Source organism: Triticum aestivum, chromosome 7A (genome assembly GCF_018294505.1).
Source record: "Triticum aestivum cultivar Chinese Spring chromosome 7A, IWGSC CS RefSeq v2.1, whole genome shotgun sequence".
NCBI classification, from domain to species: Eukaryota; Viridiplantae; Streptophyta; class Magnoliopsida; order Poales; family Poaceae; genus Triticum; species Triticum aestivum.
Window position 1 is genome coordinate 377,601,685 of NC_057812.1, and position 16,095 is coordinate 377,617,779.

Sequence of the window (16,095 nt, forward strand, 5' to 3'; positions counted from 1 at the left end):
GTGGAGTTCGGTGGTGGTGGGGGCATGGGGGTGAGGGGGCGGCGGGGGTGGGGGCGCGGGGGCGTGGGGGCGGCGGGGGTGGAGTCCAGCGGGGGTCGGGGCGGCGGCGTCATGGGTCGGGGCGGCGACGTCGTGGGTCTGGCGAGGGAGAGAAGGACGAATGGGATCTGGCGAGGGAGAGGGAGGACTTAGCTATAAGGGGAAGCTTACTAATGGCGCACCACCTGTCGGTGCGCCATTAGAAATCGTTTTTTTAGATAGCAATGGCGCACCCACCGCCGGTGCGCCATTAGAAACTTTTTTTAGATAGCAATGGCGCACCACCAGGCCGGTGCACCATTAGTATATTTATTATTATTATTATTTAATAAATGAATATGAATATGAAACAGTAATATTTTTTATAAAAACAGTAATAATTGTTGTTTAACAACAATTGTAGTCTACAATTTTTTTTTAGAAAATGAATATGAATATGAAACAGTAATAATTTAAAAAAAACAGTAATAATTTTTTTTAAAATATCATCAAATTTGTTATTTGAAAATATCATCGGCGGCGGCGGTGGAGCGGGAGAGGGTGCGGGGGGTGCTCGTCGGCGGCGGTGGAGCGGGGGAGGGTGTGGTGGGTCATCCGCGGCGGTGGAGCTAGCGGGGAAGGGTGCGGGTGGAATCGAGATCGAGATGGAGGGTGCGGGGGGTGCTCGTCGGCGGCGGTGGAGCTAGCGGGGGAGGGTGCGGGTGGAATCGAGATCGAGATGGAGGGGGATCGAGATCGAGATCGAGTGTCCTCATGAATTCAAAACCTGCCCGTGAAATTTAAAAATATTCATGATATCAAAAAGTGCCCATGAAATACAATCGAGAAATGAAGACTACGATTTAAATACAATCGATCTTAGCTAGCTATTTGTTCACAATCTTCTTGCCCTTCTTTTTCGCAAATGGAGTTCTTCTGTGGAACGGACATCCTTTAGGTAGGGTGGTCCTGCTTCTTCTTGTGGTGTATGCTGCTACTTGATCGTCGTCGTCATGTTCGATCTTCGGGTTGCCGTACTTGTCAAAGTCTTGCTCATTGTCTACTCCATCCATTCCGATGATCTTCCTTTTGCCTCTCCTCACGACAACACGACTGGGCTTTGACGGGTCGGTAATGAAGAAGCATTGGTCCACTTGGGAAGCCAGTACCCATGGCTCATTTTTCGTGGTGACGTTTGCGCCCGCAGTCTTGGATTTGGCTTCGGGTATAACCATGGTGGTGAAATATCGGTCTTCTTTTAGGACGCTCTTGGCCCATCTGACACGAAACATCGAGACCTTCTATCTAGTGTAGCTCAGCTCCCAGATCTCCTCGATCCTTCCATAGTATCTGTCCTTGTCGTTACCGGTGTAGGATTCCATCGTTACCCCGGAGTTCTGATAACCATCGCTCTTCATGTCCTTGTCCTCGGTGTAGAATGTGTAGCTGTTGATATCGTACGCCTCATAGGTCATTAGGTTGCGCTCGGCGCCCTGTGACAAGGCGAATATGAGTTGTTGTTCCGGGGAAGAATCCTCATGTAAAGGGTACGACAGAAGCTTCTGCTTGAACCAACGCGTGAAACATGAGTTGTGAAATGCGTGAAACCGAGATAGTCGTGCACCGTCGTGAGCAGTGCGGCTCTCATAGGGAAATATTCTTTCTCTGTGGCATCCCACGTATTGGCTGGCGTTTTCCACAGCGTGTCTAACTCCTCTTTCAGCAGCCCCAGATACAGATTGATGTCGTTCCCTGGTTGTTTCGGCCCTTCAATTAGCATACTCATGTTAATGTACTTCCTCTTCATGCACAACCAGGGGGAAGGTTGTACATCCACACAAACACAGGCCAAGTGCTATGTGTGCTTCTCTGGCTGCCAAACGGATTGACTCCATCGGTGCTCGCGCCCAACATGATGTTCCTTGGATCCTTCCCAAATTCTGGGTGTTCGAAGTTCAACGCTTGCCATTGGCTCCCATCCTTAGGGTGACTCAGCATCTTGTCTTTTTTATTTATCTCCGGATCATTTGCGTCATCTTCTCGCTTCTTCTCCTCCCTATCCGCATGCCAACGCAGGAGCTTTTCTACCTTAGGGCCCGCGAAATACCGCTGCAGACGAGGAGTGATCGGAAAGTACCACACCACTTTTTGAGGAGCTTTCTTCCTCTTCTTGTATCGAGTGATGCCGCACACGGACATATGGTAGACTCCGCGTGCTCGCCCGGTAAATGATGCAATTGTTCATGCACACATGGTATTTCATGTGTGGTAAATCCAGAGGACACACGACTTTCTTCGCCTCCTCGAAACTGGTCGGGCACTTGTTCCCCTTGGGAAGACATTCGTGCCAGAATGACATGTTCTCGTCGAAGCATGCGTCGGTCATTTTGTGTTTTACCTTCATCTCCAAAGCCATGAGCGTTACTTCCAGGCAGGTATCCTCGGGTCTGCATCCTTCATACAATGGAGAAACCGCGTCTATCTCAAGTTGATCCAGCTTGGCTTTCTCTCGGGTGGCAGATCTTGCATTATCCGTCTGCTTGAGAAGCAGCTCTTGAATATGAGGGTCCTGCACCCAGCCCATCGATGGTTCATCGTCGTCTGCTCCGCCGGCATCTTCATCTTCACGATCATGCCCTTCGTCTGTTCCGGCATCTTCCTCATCATCATGTCCGGCATCTTCTACATGATGACTATGTATAGCATCACCGTCGTGATCATGTCCTGGAGACTCTTCATCTTCTCGCCCGCCCGAGCCGCGGTGGTTGTCTTGCTGCCCTTCCTCATTTCTTGCCCGGCCCCCATGGACGACTTCATAGTCATCTTCATGACCTTGCCACTGATAGCCATCCATGAAACCACACAAGAGCAGGTGGTCCCGCACCTGCCCGGAATCCGGGTCCACAATAAGGCTCTTTAGCTTGCATCATCGACACAGACATCTTATCTCTGTCTCGTTCTTTTGAAGCATCTCGGCCTTTGTGGAGCTCAAAAACCTACGCATGATGCCTTCGGTCATCATGCGGACCATGGTCGTCTGCGGGGTAGAGCAAAATGATATTTTAGAACCAAGAAAAAAATTTGGCATGACTTTCCCTAAAAATAGGACCAAAAAGAATGCATAGTGCCAAAATTCTTGCCGAAACGGAAATGAATCAACATTCCGGAAAAATATTGGCAACTATCGCATTTCAAATACAGTACTGGCAAACACAAACATATATGCAACACCACAAACATACATAGATCTAGCTAGGCCACAAAAAGTGCATGTGCACGTTGTTGGAGCGAGCTAGGGAGAAAAAAGTAGATCTACAACATGAAGATAGCTTTCCCCTTACTTACCTATCAAAAAAAGGTAATTTCACCACTTAATTTTGATGAATCTATGGTGCAAATGAGGTGAGGAGGAGGAGGCAGCCGACAAGCTTGGAGAAGGAGGTGGAGGGAATGAAGTGGGCAAAGTGAGTGTGTAGGTGTGGCTGTCCAAAATATCTAGCTGGTCCCAGGTTACTAATGGTGCACCATACAACCATGCGCCATTAGTAACCCAATATACTAATGGCGCACCTGCTGGCCGTGCACCATTAGCAATTTTGCAAAAAAAGTAAAAAAATACTTTGCAACGGTGCACCATTAGTAGTTTTGCAAAAAACAGAATAATAAAAATACAGTAGTGGCGCACTCTATGGCTGGTGCGCCATAACTAGTTAGAACTACTAATGGTGCACTTTGCCCGGATGCGCCATTAGTATGTTTGGAAAAATGAAAAAAAAATTGTTACTTGTGGTGCACCTTGTGCCTGGTGCGCCATTAGTGTCTTCCACACTAATGGCGCATCACCACATGGTGCGCCATTAGTATATAGTAGTGGCGCACCACTTCTCTGGTGCGCCATTAGTGTCAATTTCATCTATAGCCCTTTTCCTAGTAGTGTTGTGTGCTCATACTGCTCATACAGCGGTAGGGAGTGACAAATATTTTGATGCTAGATGTGTTATTCTCAAGATGAGTGTTTATTCACTTGTCATTGCACGAGAGTGCGACGGTAATAGGTTACCCAGTCCCGAAATGAAAAAAATACTTTATGTTGTCAAATAATAAAATCCTAGGAAAGTGATGGTATGGACGATACCTGTGGATACGACTAGCCGTGGAATGTGAAAGAATGGTGGAAAAAGGAATAAATTTGATTTTTTTTCTTGTTTGGGAACCGCCTATGATGTATCTAGCATGGAAAGTATTGGGAACTACTCGGTCGTTTTCATTGACGGGAAAAGTATGCCTCTCAAAATATTTTTATCTCTCAATTTTAGCTTTGAGCTCGGGCACCTCCACAAATCTCTGCTTCCCTCTACGAAGGGCCTACCTATTTTTATTTCAGTCTCCATCTTCTCTTATGAAGCACCAACTAGGGAGCACTGTGATCATACTTGAGCATTGGATATAGCTAATATGTGAGTGTGTTTTGTGAATGGATCAATGATTGGGCTAGATGGGCTAGGGATAACTTTCTTTAGTGTTGATATTCTGGAAGACATGGTTGCTTGTTGATATGCTTGAGTATTTAAGTCTTCATTTCAAATATACACTATTGCTTTGAACTATCTAAAAGTCCTAATGTCCATGCTATAAAAGAAAATAATATGTGATGAACATGTTAGGCAGCATTCCACATCAATAATTTTGTTTTTACCATTCACCTACACGAGGATGAGCAAGAATTAAGCTTGGGGATGCTCATATGTCCCCAATGTATCAATAACTTTTTATTGTTCCATGCTATTATATTATCATTCTTGGATGTTTTACAATCATTTTATAGCAACTTTATATCATTTTTTGGGACTAAGCTATTGACATGGTGCCTAGTGTCAGTTGCTTTTTTTTGTTTGTTTTTTACTTCACAGAATAACCCTACCAAATGGAGTTGAAATGCAAGGGAAACTTTTTGGAGATTTTTTTACCAGAAGAAAACTTGGGAGGCAAGGAAGCACCTAGGGGGAGGCCCGTGGGGCCCACAATACACCAGGGCATGCCCTGATTTGTTGTGGGGCCCACATGGTCTCCTTCTCCACCTCTCAGCTCTATAAATACCCAAATATTCCAGAAACTCTAGGGGGTCGATGAAACATAATTCTAGCTGCCGCAAGTTCCAGAACCACGAGATCCAATCTAGAGCCCTATTCCGGCACTCTGCCGGAGGGGAACATGAGCACGGAGGGGTTCATCATCCTCATTGGTGCTCCTCCGATGATGCGATACTAGTTCACCATAGACCTACGGGTCCGAAGGAAGTAGCTAGATCTCTTCTTCTCTCTTTTTGATTCTCAATACAATGGTCTCTTGGAGTCTTCTTTGATCAGATTTTTATGCATGAATATTATTTGAGTCTTCTTTGATCTCTTATATGCATGATTATTTATAGCCTCGTACTTCTTCTCCTATTCCTTGGTTTAGTTAGGCCAACTAGATTGATTTTCTTGCAATGGGAAGAGGTGATTTGCGATGGGTTCGATCTTGCGGTGTCCTCACCCAGTGACAAAAGGGGTAGCGAGGCACACATGTATCGTTGCTATTAGTGATAAAAAAGATGGGATATATTCCTACATGAATAGATCTTGTCTACATCATGTCATCATTCTTATTGCATTACTCCATTTATCCATGAACTTAATACACTAGATGCATGCTGGATAGCGGTCAATGTGTGGAGTAATATTAGTAGATGCAGGCAGGAGTCAGTCTACTAATCTTGGACGTGATTCCTATATTCATGATCATTGCCTTGGATATCACCATAATTATTTGTTCTTCTATCAATTGCCCAACAGTAATTTGTTTACCCACCATGTGCTATTTTCTCGAGAGAAGCCACTAGTGAAATCTACGGCCCCCGGGTCTATCTTTTATCATATTTTCTTTCCGTTCTATTTTGGCCGCATTTGTTTTCAGATCTACTATTCCCAAACCCCAAATATACATTGTTGCACTTTTTCTTTACTTATTTTATTTTGTGTTTTTGCATGATCTATTTACCCAAACTCATACAAACCAATCTATCTTTTCCCCAAGGAGGGATTGACAACCCCTCTTATGCATTGGGTTGCAATTATTAGTTCTTTGTGTGCAAGTACCGTTTACATAGTGTTGCTTGGTTCTCCTACTAGACTGATACCTTGGTTTCACAATTGAGGGAAATACTTACCATAGCCATGCTGCATCATCCCTTCCTCTTTTGGGAAATACCAATGCAGTCTAGCCACGTCAGGGCTTTACCCCGAGGTCACTTGTCTTCTAACAGAAGTGCTCGACACAATATCCCAAGGAAAGGAATTGTTGGTAGAACTATTTTTCTCGGAATATGTTTCTTATGTTAAAAGTTAATATAACATAAGTTTCTGACCCACTGTTGTCTTACGAACCATATAGTGGGATTGCCTTGTCCTTGAAACATCTAGATTGATTACTTCGGCCAGTAGTAATGGACACTCCTTGGCCACTAGACGGGGATCTAAAAGCTGATGGTTGGTTGACAGAGTTTGGATGAGTAGATTCATTAATGATGTAAACGACTTTAATGCATAGAGTCATATAGAAACAATCAATTACGCCTGCTCTAGCCCATCTATTAAATTTTTTAAGGTGCAATCTTTCTAAAAAAGCGAGCGGCAGGCATGACGTTTTTGTACACAAGGCTGGTGGGTATTTCTTCCCCGTCGGGCCCCATGGGCCATAGCTCGGCCAGATGTGCGGTGTACACGTCGATGTACCAAGTTTTGACCATGGCGTAGGCCTCCCTTGTTCCCTCATGGCAGGCCGATATCTTCCAGGTTCGAATCCAGCACCGAGCCCTTGTAAGACGCTTGGCAAGGACTGTCCTATACGGGCACATGCTGTTCCTCGGGCCATAAAGCCTTGAATACTCCCATCATTGCCTTTCAAGCATCCTCATGCACCACGACCAGATGAGTCATGCCGTCCTCCGATAATGGGTCATTAGCCTCAATGTGCTGACTGGCTAGGGAAACTGACAGGAAAACACATGTTAGCCCATCGATTATTTTTGCAAGTGAGAAACCATCCTAAAATGGATATAGAAAGTTACCAAAAATTGCTTGACTCGTTTTTCGTTCTTTCGCTTGGGCGGCGACTAGTTGAGCTTTCAGATTCTCAATATGTTGCGCCTGTCGAGCATTTTAGCTCTAAGCGCGCTCGTGTCTTCCCTTCTTCAGGTTAACAAATGTTGGCCAGCTTGTCGCTGCGATTTCGCATAATGGAACTCTTCGCGAGCCTGTTTAAGATCCCTTTCGAGGTGATCAAGGGCTTGAGCTATTGAAATACACCATGTCATGTGACTTTGGGATGAGTGCACCACAAGCACGTAAAGGTGAATCAGAGAGACTTACCATGTGCTTCTCGGGCAAATTCCTTTAAGCGCTCTACTTCAGCTAGAGCAGTGTTCAGCTTCCCATTTGTCTGGTCGAGTACCTCGACGAGTTGATTGTTTTTCTCCGAGCTCCCTACAAAATACATCGTCTTCACTTAGTATCAAACCTTGATAAGGTCACAAGTGCACATACCAAGCCTTAGGGGCTACTACGAGTCTCGGTAGTTTAAGTTTGCCTTTAAGCAAACAAATTATGACCAACACAAGATATTACCGAAATAATGTGGCTTCAGATAAAACCTTACCTGCAAGCCCTGCGATAAAATGCTCACTACCTCCTCAAAGATAGTGGGCCGCTCCAAGGTAGGTGTCCATTGAGCTAAGAGCATTAAACTCTTGGCTAGTAAAGGCGGAGTCCCTTAAAGAGGCTTTTCGTCATCGGTGGTTCATGGCGCTCTAAACCTCGGAGGCGGTGGCCGAACAGGTCCCTGAATCCACTAACTGAGCTACCTCAGGAGCGGCTCCCGAGGTAGGAAGGGGTCCCATTCCACTATTGGGATTCAACATCCTATCGACTCTTGTGCCCTCCGTTATAGGAGGAGGGATGGGTTGTCTCTGACATGATTGGAAGATTTAAGATCCATGATAAGTTATTCTCGAAAATGCAGTAACATTACCAGTGAGCTGAGGAAGTATTTTGGCCTGCCTCCACGGCTGTTGTGTGCATCCTAGCACAGACATCTCTTGTAGTGGGCTACTTTGAGGGGTCGGTTCTCCACGTGGACGCTTTGTGCGTCGTCCCTTTGGAGGAGAAGCTAGAGAACTATGGGCTTCGGGACGAGAGGGTCTCTTTTAAGTAGAGGATGGGGGCTTTACCGAGGAGGCCGACCATGTTCCTAGCACGTCCGAAGTGACGGCAACCTTTGAGCCATTAAGGCTCTCAAGATAAAAATTTCCCTCTTCATATATGAGGGACAGTTCTTCATCCTCATTGAAGAGAGGGTCATCCGCCCCACGATGTGTCTCAGGTTCGGGCGCAGGGCAGCTTACATCTCGGCCCAGCGCCTCCATCTCTATCCAGGTTCATTAAAGGGTCGTTTAGAGGAACTGACCATGAAACAACTCGGATAAATAAGAAGGGTCGAGGAAACTTTCTATGTTTGCAAGATTTTAGTAAGACAACCCATCTTGGAACTGCCGTCTTGCGCACTCCTTTTCCTATCCCTAATAAATGCCTGCTAGAGTGGCCTCGAAGACCATTAGGTCATCCAGGTTTTCTAGGACGGATTGGGAGGTGTCGCCGGTTCCGTTGGACATGCACAACAAGTGTGGGCGTTGCCGAAGTGGTTGGACTCTTTCGCTGATTGTCGTGGCCATTACATCTATAATGATGAGGCCAATATTTGCCAGCAACTTTACTTGGACTGCCAGGTTTATTACGTTGGTGTAATCCTCCTAAGAAGTAGTCCATGGTCTCCAGTTGTAGCACTTCTTCGGTGGGTGATGACCCACATGTATAGGGGATCCATAGTACTCCTTCCAATAAGTAAGAGTGTCGAACCCAACGAGGAGGAGAAGGAAATGACAAGCGGTTTTCGACAAGGTATTTTTTGGAGGCACTGAAATTCTCGGTAACGGATAGTTTGTTAGCAAGGTAATTTGTAACAAGCAAGTAATAGTAACAGTAAGTGCAGCAAGATAGCCCAATCCTTTTATATCAAAGGACAGGCTGGAACGGTCTCTTATAATAAGCAAAGTGTTCTTGAGGACACACGGGAATTTTATCTAGTCACTTTCATCATGTTTGTTTGATTCGCGTTTGCTACTTTGGTAATTCCATATGTGGGTGGACCAGTGCTTGGGTGTTTTTCTTACTTGACCAAACCTCCCACTTATGATTAACCCCTCCCACGAGCATCTGCAACTACGAAAGAAGAATTAAGATAAAATCTAACCATGGAATTAAACATATGGATCCAAATCAGCCCCTTATGGAATAGCCCGTAAATTAGGGTTTAAGGTTCTGTCATTCTAGCAACCAATCGTCTAATAACTACTCCACAATGAATTCCCTTAGGCCCAAAGATGGTGAAGTGTCATGTAGTCGATGTTCACATAACACCACTAAGGGAATCAACAACATACATATCATCAAAATATCAGACGAATACCAAATTCACATGATTACTTATGCCAAGACTTCTCCCATGTCCTCGAGAACAAAAGTAACTACTCACAAAACAATTCATCCTCAAGATCGGAGGGATATTGAATAGCATAATATATCTAAACATATGATCTTCCAAAAAATAAACCAACTAGCATCAACTACAATATGTAAAAACACTACTAGCAACCCACAAGTACCAATCTGATGTTTTGATACAAAGATGGAATATAAGAGATGAACTAGGGTTGGAGGTGAGATGGTGTTGTTGAAGATGATGATGAAGATTGGTCCTCCCATGATGAGAGGATTGTTGGTGATGATGACGGATTTGATTTCCCCCTCCCGGGGGAAAGTATCCCCGGTGGAATCTCTCCACTTGAGAGAAAAAGTGCTCCTGCCCAAGTTCCGCCTCGAGATGGTGGCACTCCGTCCTGAAAGTCTTCTCCTTTTTTCTAGGTAAAATGGGCTTATATACCATAAGATCGGCTCCACAGGCTGGCCATGGGCCCCACTACCCACCAGGGCGTGCTAGAGGGTAGGCGCCCCTAGTGCCTAGTGGGTACCTGGGTGGCCTCCTCTCGTACTTCTTTTCTCCAATAATTTTTATATATTCCAGAATAACTCTCCGTAAAATTTTAGCTCATTTTGAGATGTGCAGAATAGGTATCTCTAATATAGCTTTTTCAGGTCCAGAATTCCAGCTACTGGTAATCTCCCTATTTGTGTAAACCTTGCATATTATGAGAGAAAAGGCATTAGAATTTCTCCACAAAGTGTTATATTGATTGAAAACACTATAAATAATAGTAGAAAAGCATGATGCAACATGGATGTATCAACTCCCCTAAGCTTAGACCTCGCTTGCCCTCAAGTGAAAGCCGGTATCGATAGTCATGTCCACATGTTTAGAGAGAGAGAGAGATGTCTCGATAAAAACAAAATACGGACATAGTAGCATCATGATGATTATTATGACATGAATATTCATTATCATATAGTTTCTCATGAGCAAGTGATAATTCATCACAACATCGAAGTATAATGCATAAATTTCTTGAAAACCAACAAACTATGTTTTCAGGAAGGGCCTCATGTCAGAGCTTTTTAGCAAGTCCACATACTCAACCATCATTTAGTCTTCTATGATTGCTAACACTCAGAATGTATACACTACTTCAGGTTGGTCCAAACGCGACAGTTCAATCAGAGACCTTTCGATGAACCTATGTGTGATGCATTAATCACAAACAATGATGTACCAAAACCGTCAAAAAGGATATAAAGCGTTTGTGATGGCGGTGACATCAAACATGATTCCGATTAGAGTTGCGGGTGCGATGCCTGGCAAACGGTTAAGCCATCAGACTGTTTGTGATGAGGCAGAACAACAGAAACGGGGAGCGAGATGAGGGTGTGTGCGATATACGGCATACTGTTCACTTGGATGAACTGTGTGTGATTAGGCAACACAATAGAAATGGTCAGTCAGATCAAGGTGTCTGTGATGGAGGGCATACAGTTCACTCAGATGAACAGTTTGCGATGAGCCAAGACAACATAAATAGTTCAACTGAACAAGATGTGTGTGATACGCGGCAAACAGGTTTGTAATTAGAAATGTGTGCGAAGACTTCAACAGGGAGCTCTGCTTGTTCTTCTTGCTCTCATCCTTCATCTTCATGTAGTAGGGTCGATGATGGCCAAGGCGAGGTCAACCAGGGAGTTATGCTTGTTCTTAAGGCTGCACCAGACCCTGTAGTGGTGACGGATGTCGACAAGGTTCTGGCAGGCCATGCCTGAAACCTTGAGTGCTTTTAGATTGTTGATGATGTCCCCCGTAGCAAACTGTAAATGCAGCTCTTGATAAACCTGGTGAAACGCTCGCAAGGCCTTGTCGCCGGGCAATAGTTGTACACGAGGACGTGATGGCGCAGACACAACTAGGTGATGGCAACCCTCTGATCGTGCCCGGCATGACCGTTGGTGAAGTCAAGGTCGAATCCAACCACTTGGTACTTGTCCTCAGCAAGCAACTGCTCCATAGTTTGGATGGAGCTCTCTACCGAGACCGGCTCGTTCGTGTACACCACCGAGAGGGCCTTCCCCCTCATGTGGGTGTCCACAATGTGATGCATGGTGAACTGCCTCGTTGTCGTCGGCGGCCGCTGGGAGCGCCATTGGAACCGCAGGATGTCCTCTTTCTATGTGTCGTCGTGGGTGTGCTTATTGTGTCATGTGGCATGAGAGATGAAGGTAAATGGCCGCAGGTATAAATGGGGGCCGGGCGGCCTGGATTCTCGACGCGTCCGCACGATAGTTTTTGAAGCGGGTAACTGCATCTTGGTGGTGCAAACGCATGCATAATGGCACCGCGTGTGGAGGGACAAGGGTAGGGTGCCTGGAGGGATGCGAGAGCAGAGCGCGCACGGCGGGACGTGAGCAGAACGTGCTGATGCGGCTTGAACTACATCGGTATATCCCCAGAAAGGAAGGGATGATGCAGCACCGCTACGATAGGTATTTCCCTGAGTGATGAGACCAAGGTTATCGAACCAGTAGGAGAACCACGCAACACTATGTAAACGGTACCTGCACACAACGATAAAATACTTGCAACCCGACGTGAAAGAGGGGTTGTCAATCCCTCCCGGGTAAAAAGATAGATAAATTTGTAGTAGATTGGATACATAGATCTCGGGAAACAGAAATAAAATAAATAATAAAAAATTCTAGCAAGGTATATTTTGGTTTTTGGATTAATAGATATGAAAATAAAAGGGAATAAAAATAGATCTTGAAGGAAAATATGATAAAGAAGAGACCCAGGGCCATAGATTTCACTAGTGGCTTCTCTCGAGAAAAATAGCATACGACGGGTAAAAAAATTGGGCAATTGATAGAACTTCAAATAATTATGACGATATCCAGGCAATGATCATTATATAGGCATCACGTCCAAGATTAGTAGACCGACTCCTGCCTGCATCTACTACTATTAAGTTCATGGAGAAACGGAGTAATGCAATAAGAACGATGACATGACGTAGACAAGATCTATTCATGTAGGAATGGACGCCATCTTGTTATCCTTAATACCAATGATAGATATGTGTCAAGATCATAAGATCGAACCTTCGTGATGACGATATGTGTCCCCTTCTGTCATTGGGATTGAGCACCGTAAGATAGAACCCATCACAAAGCACCTCTTCTCATGGCAAGAAAAATTGATCTAGCTGGCCTAACTAAACCAAAGATTCGAATAATAAATACGAGGCTATAAGCAATCATGCACATAAGAGATGAAAACTCAAATAATTTTCATGGATAAAATAGATCTGATCATAAACTCAAAGTTCATTGGATCCCAACAAACACACCGCAAAAAGTGTTATATCAAATAGATCTCCAAGAGACCATTGTATTGAGAATCAAAATAGATAGAGGAAGCCATCTAGTTACTAACTACAGACCCGAAGGACTACAATGAACTACTCACGCATCATCGGAGAGGCACCAATGAGGATGATGAACCCCTTCGTGATGGTGTCTTGTTTGGATCTATGGTTTCTAGAACTTGCGGCGGCTGGAATTGTGTTTCATCGACTCCCCTAGGGTTTTTGGATTTTCGGGGTACTTATAGAGCAAAGAGGCGGCGCGGGAGGTGGCCGAGGTGGGAACAACCCATCAGGGCGCGCCCAGGTGGGTTGTGCTCTCCTTTGAGCCCCACTCTGCTACATCCTTGGCCCATCGTGTGTCTTCTGGTCCAAAAAAATTCTCCAAATAGTTTTGCTGTGTTTGGACTCCGTTTGGTATAGATTTTCTGCGAAGTAAAAAACAAACAAAAAACTGCAACTAGCACAAGACACTATGTCAATAGGTTAGTCCCAAAAATGATATAAAGTTGCTATAAAATGATTGTAAAACATCCAGGAAGATAATATAATAGCATGGAACAATCAAATATTATAGATACGTTTAAGACGTATCATGTGCCGCGACCACCACAACCGTGAGCAATCACACGAATAGAGTAGTTGAACACGCAGGGAATGGTCGTCTACAAGCAGGCCAGCAGTTGCAACACTGCGTAGACAGTGAGCATGTGCTACTACCTCCGTCTTTATCTATTAGTCACCTTTAAATTATGTGCCATATTTTGACCTTAAATTTAACTAACAAAATGTTAATGCATGTTATAAAAATTATATAATTTTAAACTATGTTCAAATACAAATCCAACGATATAATCTTTGGCGACATGCATTTGTATTAGTTAAATCTCTAATCAAAATTTGGCACAAAAATACAAAGATGACTTATAAACCAGGATGGGGTAGTAGGTAATTGCATCGCAAACGTTTGTTTTTATTAACCGTATGTGTGTGTGTCCTTTTGTCCTCCTCTCGCACGTCTAGTCACCCCGCTGCCGCAGACGGCTTCGAGCGCAAGCTTGAGCAGCGCACGAGGGTGTTCTTTTGGCCAAACGGTGTCTCTAAGTGGCACCAATGAATTGTCGGTGAGCCCGTTCCAGCGCAAGCTTCACGCCCGACTCGGTGAAATCCCACAAAATCCCAATGCTTACGGGCCTGCTATATAAACCCTCACGACCGACGAGTCTTGCATCGCATTTTACTCCCCCTCCCTGTAGCTTATCTCGTCTACTTCTCCCACAATTGCCAATGGCACCGGTCCGTCATCGTCGCTCAGCCACTCCACCGTCATCAGAGGACAGCTCCAGCTGGGAGGCTATACTGTGGTGGCAGCGTAGTCCCCGGTGTAGTGTAGTGCATGTGGTTTCCCTGTTGGGTGTGCGCGGAACACCCACCACACGCTCCACCGCCACTGCCCGTCGGCAGATGTTGCCTGCCGCCGTTGCCGCTATCCCACCGTCTGCTGCCGTGGCCGCCACACCACCGTCAAAAGCCAGGGCCATCGCCCACTCCGTTGCCGCGGCCCAAAGGCAGAAGGTGGTCGTCGTGGCCGCCACCCCACTGTCGGCCACTATGGCCATCACCCGCTCCGCCCTCATGACCCGAAGGCGGGAGGTGGTGGTCATGGCCGCCAACCCATCATCAGCCGCCGTGGCCGCCAGCCCACCATCGACCGCCGAGGTGATCACCCACTCTGCCATTGCCACCCAGGCGGGAGGTGGAGGTGGAGGCCCGCACGTGCGTCAGCGACCTTGCGTGCTACATCGTGTTCCTCCGGGAAGAAGAGTGCCTCATGGAGCATGCAAAGAGCCTTACGGGCGTCGTGGCCACAACACATGCCTCTATTGACGCAAGCAATAAGGAGATCTATGATGAGTCCCGCGGCTTCGAGAGCGGTCGTCAGGAGGGACAGAGGGCGTTTGAGGTGAGCTCCGCTGAAGGTGCAGTAGCGGCAGACACCGTATTATAGTTGTCTAGCTCGTCGGTAGGCTCCTCCCCCTCTGCCTCTCACCGAGCGCGCTAAGCAGAGGGAGGCTGTGATACGTCCCCAATGTATCTATAATTTTTATTGTTCCATGCTATTATATTATCCATCTTGGATGTTTTATGTGCATTTATATGCTATCTTATATTATTTTTGGGACTAATCTATTAACCTAGAGCCCAGTGCCAGTTTCTGTTTTCCCCTTGTTTTGAGTTTCACAGGAAAAGTAATATCAAACAAAGTCCAAATGACCTGAAAATGGACGGTGATTTTTTATGGACCACAAGAAGCCCTCGAAGCAAAAGAGTTGGGCCAGAAGAGCCACGAGGCATCCACAAGGGTGGACGGCGCCACCCCTAGGGAGCGCCCTACTGTCTTGTCGTCGCCTCATGCACCCCCATGACTTGTTCCTGATGCCAAAAATTCCTATAAATATAGAAACCCCTAGAAATAAACCTAGATCGGGATTTCCGCCAGTGCAAGCCTCTGTAGCCACAACAAATCAATCGGGAGCCCGTTCTGGCACCCTCTCGGAGGGGCAAACCATCATCGGTGGCATCATCCCGGCGCTCTCCATGACGAGGAGGGTATGTACAAGTAGCTATGTGTTTGATCTCTCTCTCTCTCTCTCGTGTTCTTGATTTGACACAATCTTGATGTACCACGAGCTTTGTTATTATAGTTGAATCATATGGTGTTTCTCCCCCTGTATCTTCTTGTGATGAATTGAGTTTTAGAACACTTGATGTATGTCTTGCGTGGGATACCTGTGGTGGCAATGGGGTGTTCTATTGATTCATTTGATGTATGTTTCGGCACTCAACTCACGGATTCCCGAGGTGACATTGGGGTAATCTATGCATACGGTCTGATGCACGTTTTCGTCCTTGTTCCTCCGGTAGGAATCTTGGGGCACTCTTTGAGGTTCTTTATGTTGGATTGAATATTATGAATCTTAAGTTGTTTAATCCATATCGTACAATTAACCCACGGATACTTGTGGTGACATTGGAGTATCTAGGTGACATTAGGGTTGATTGATGTGTGCCATATGGTGTTATTTTGCTAACAACTCTAGGGCTGTTTGTAACACATATAG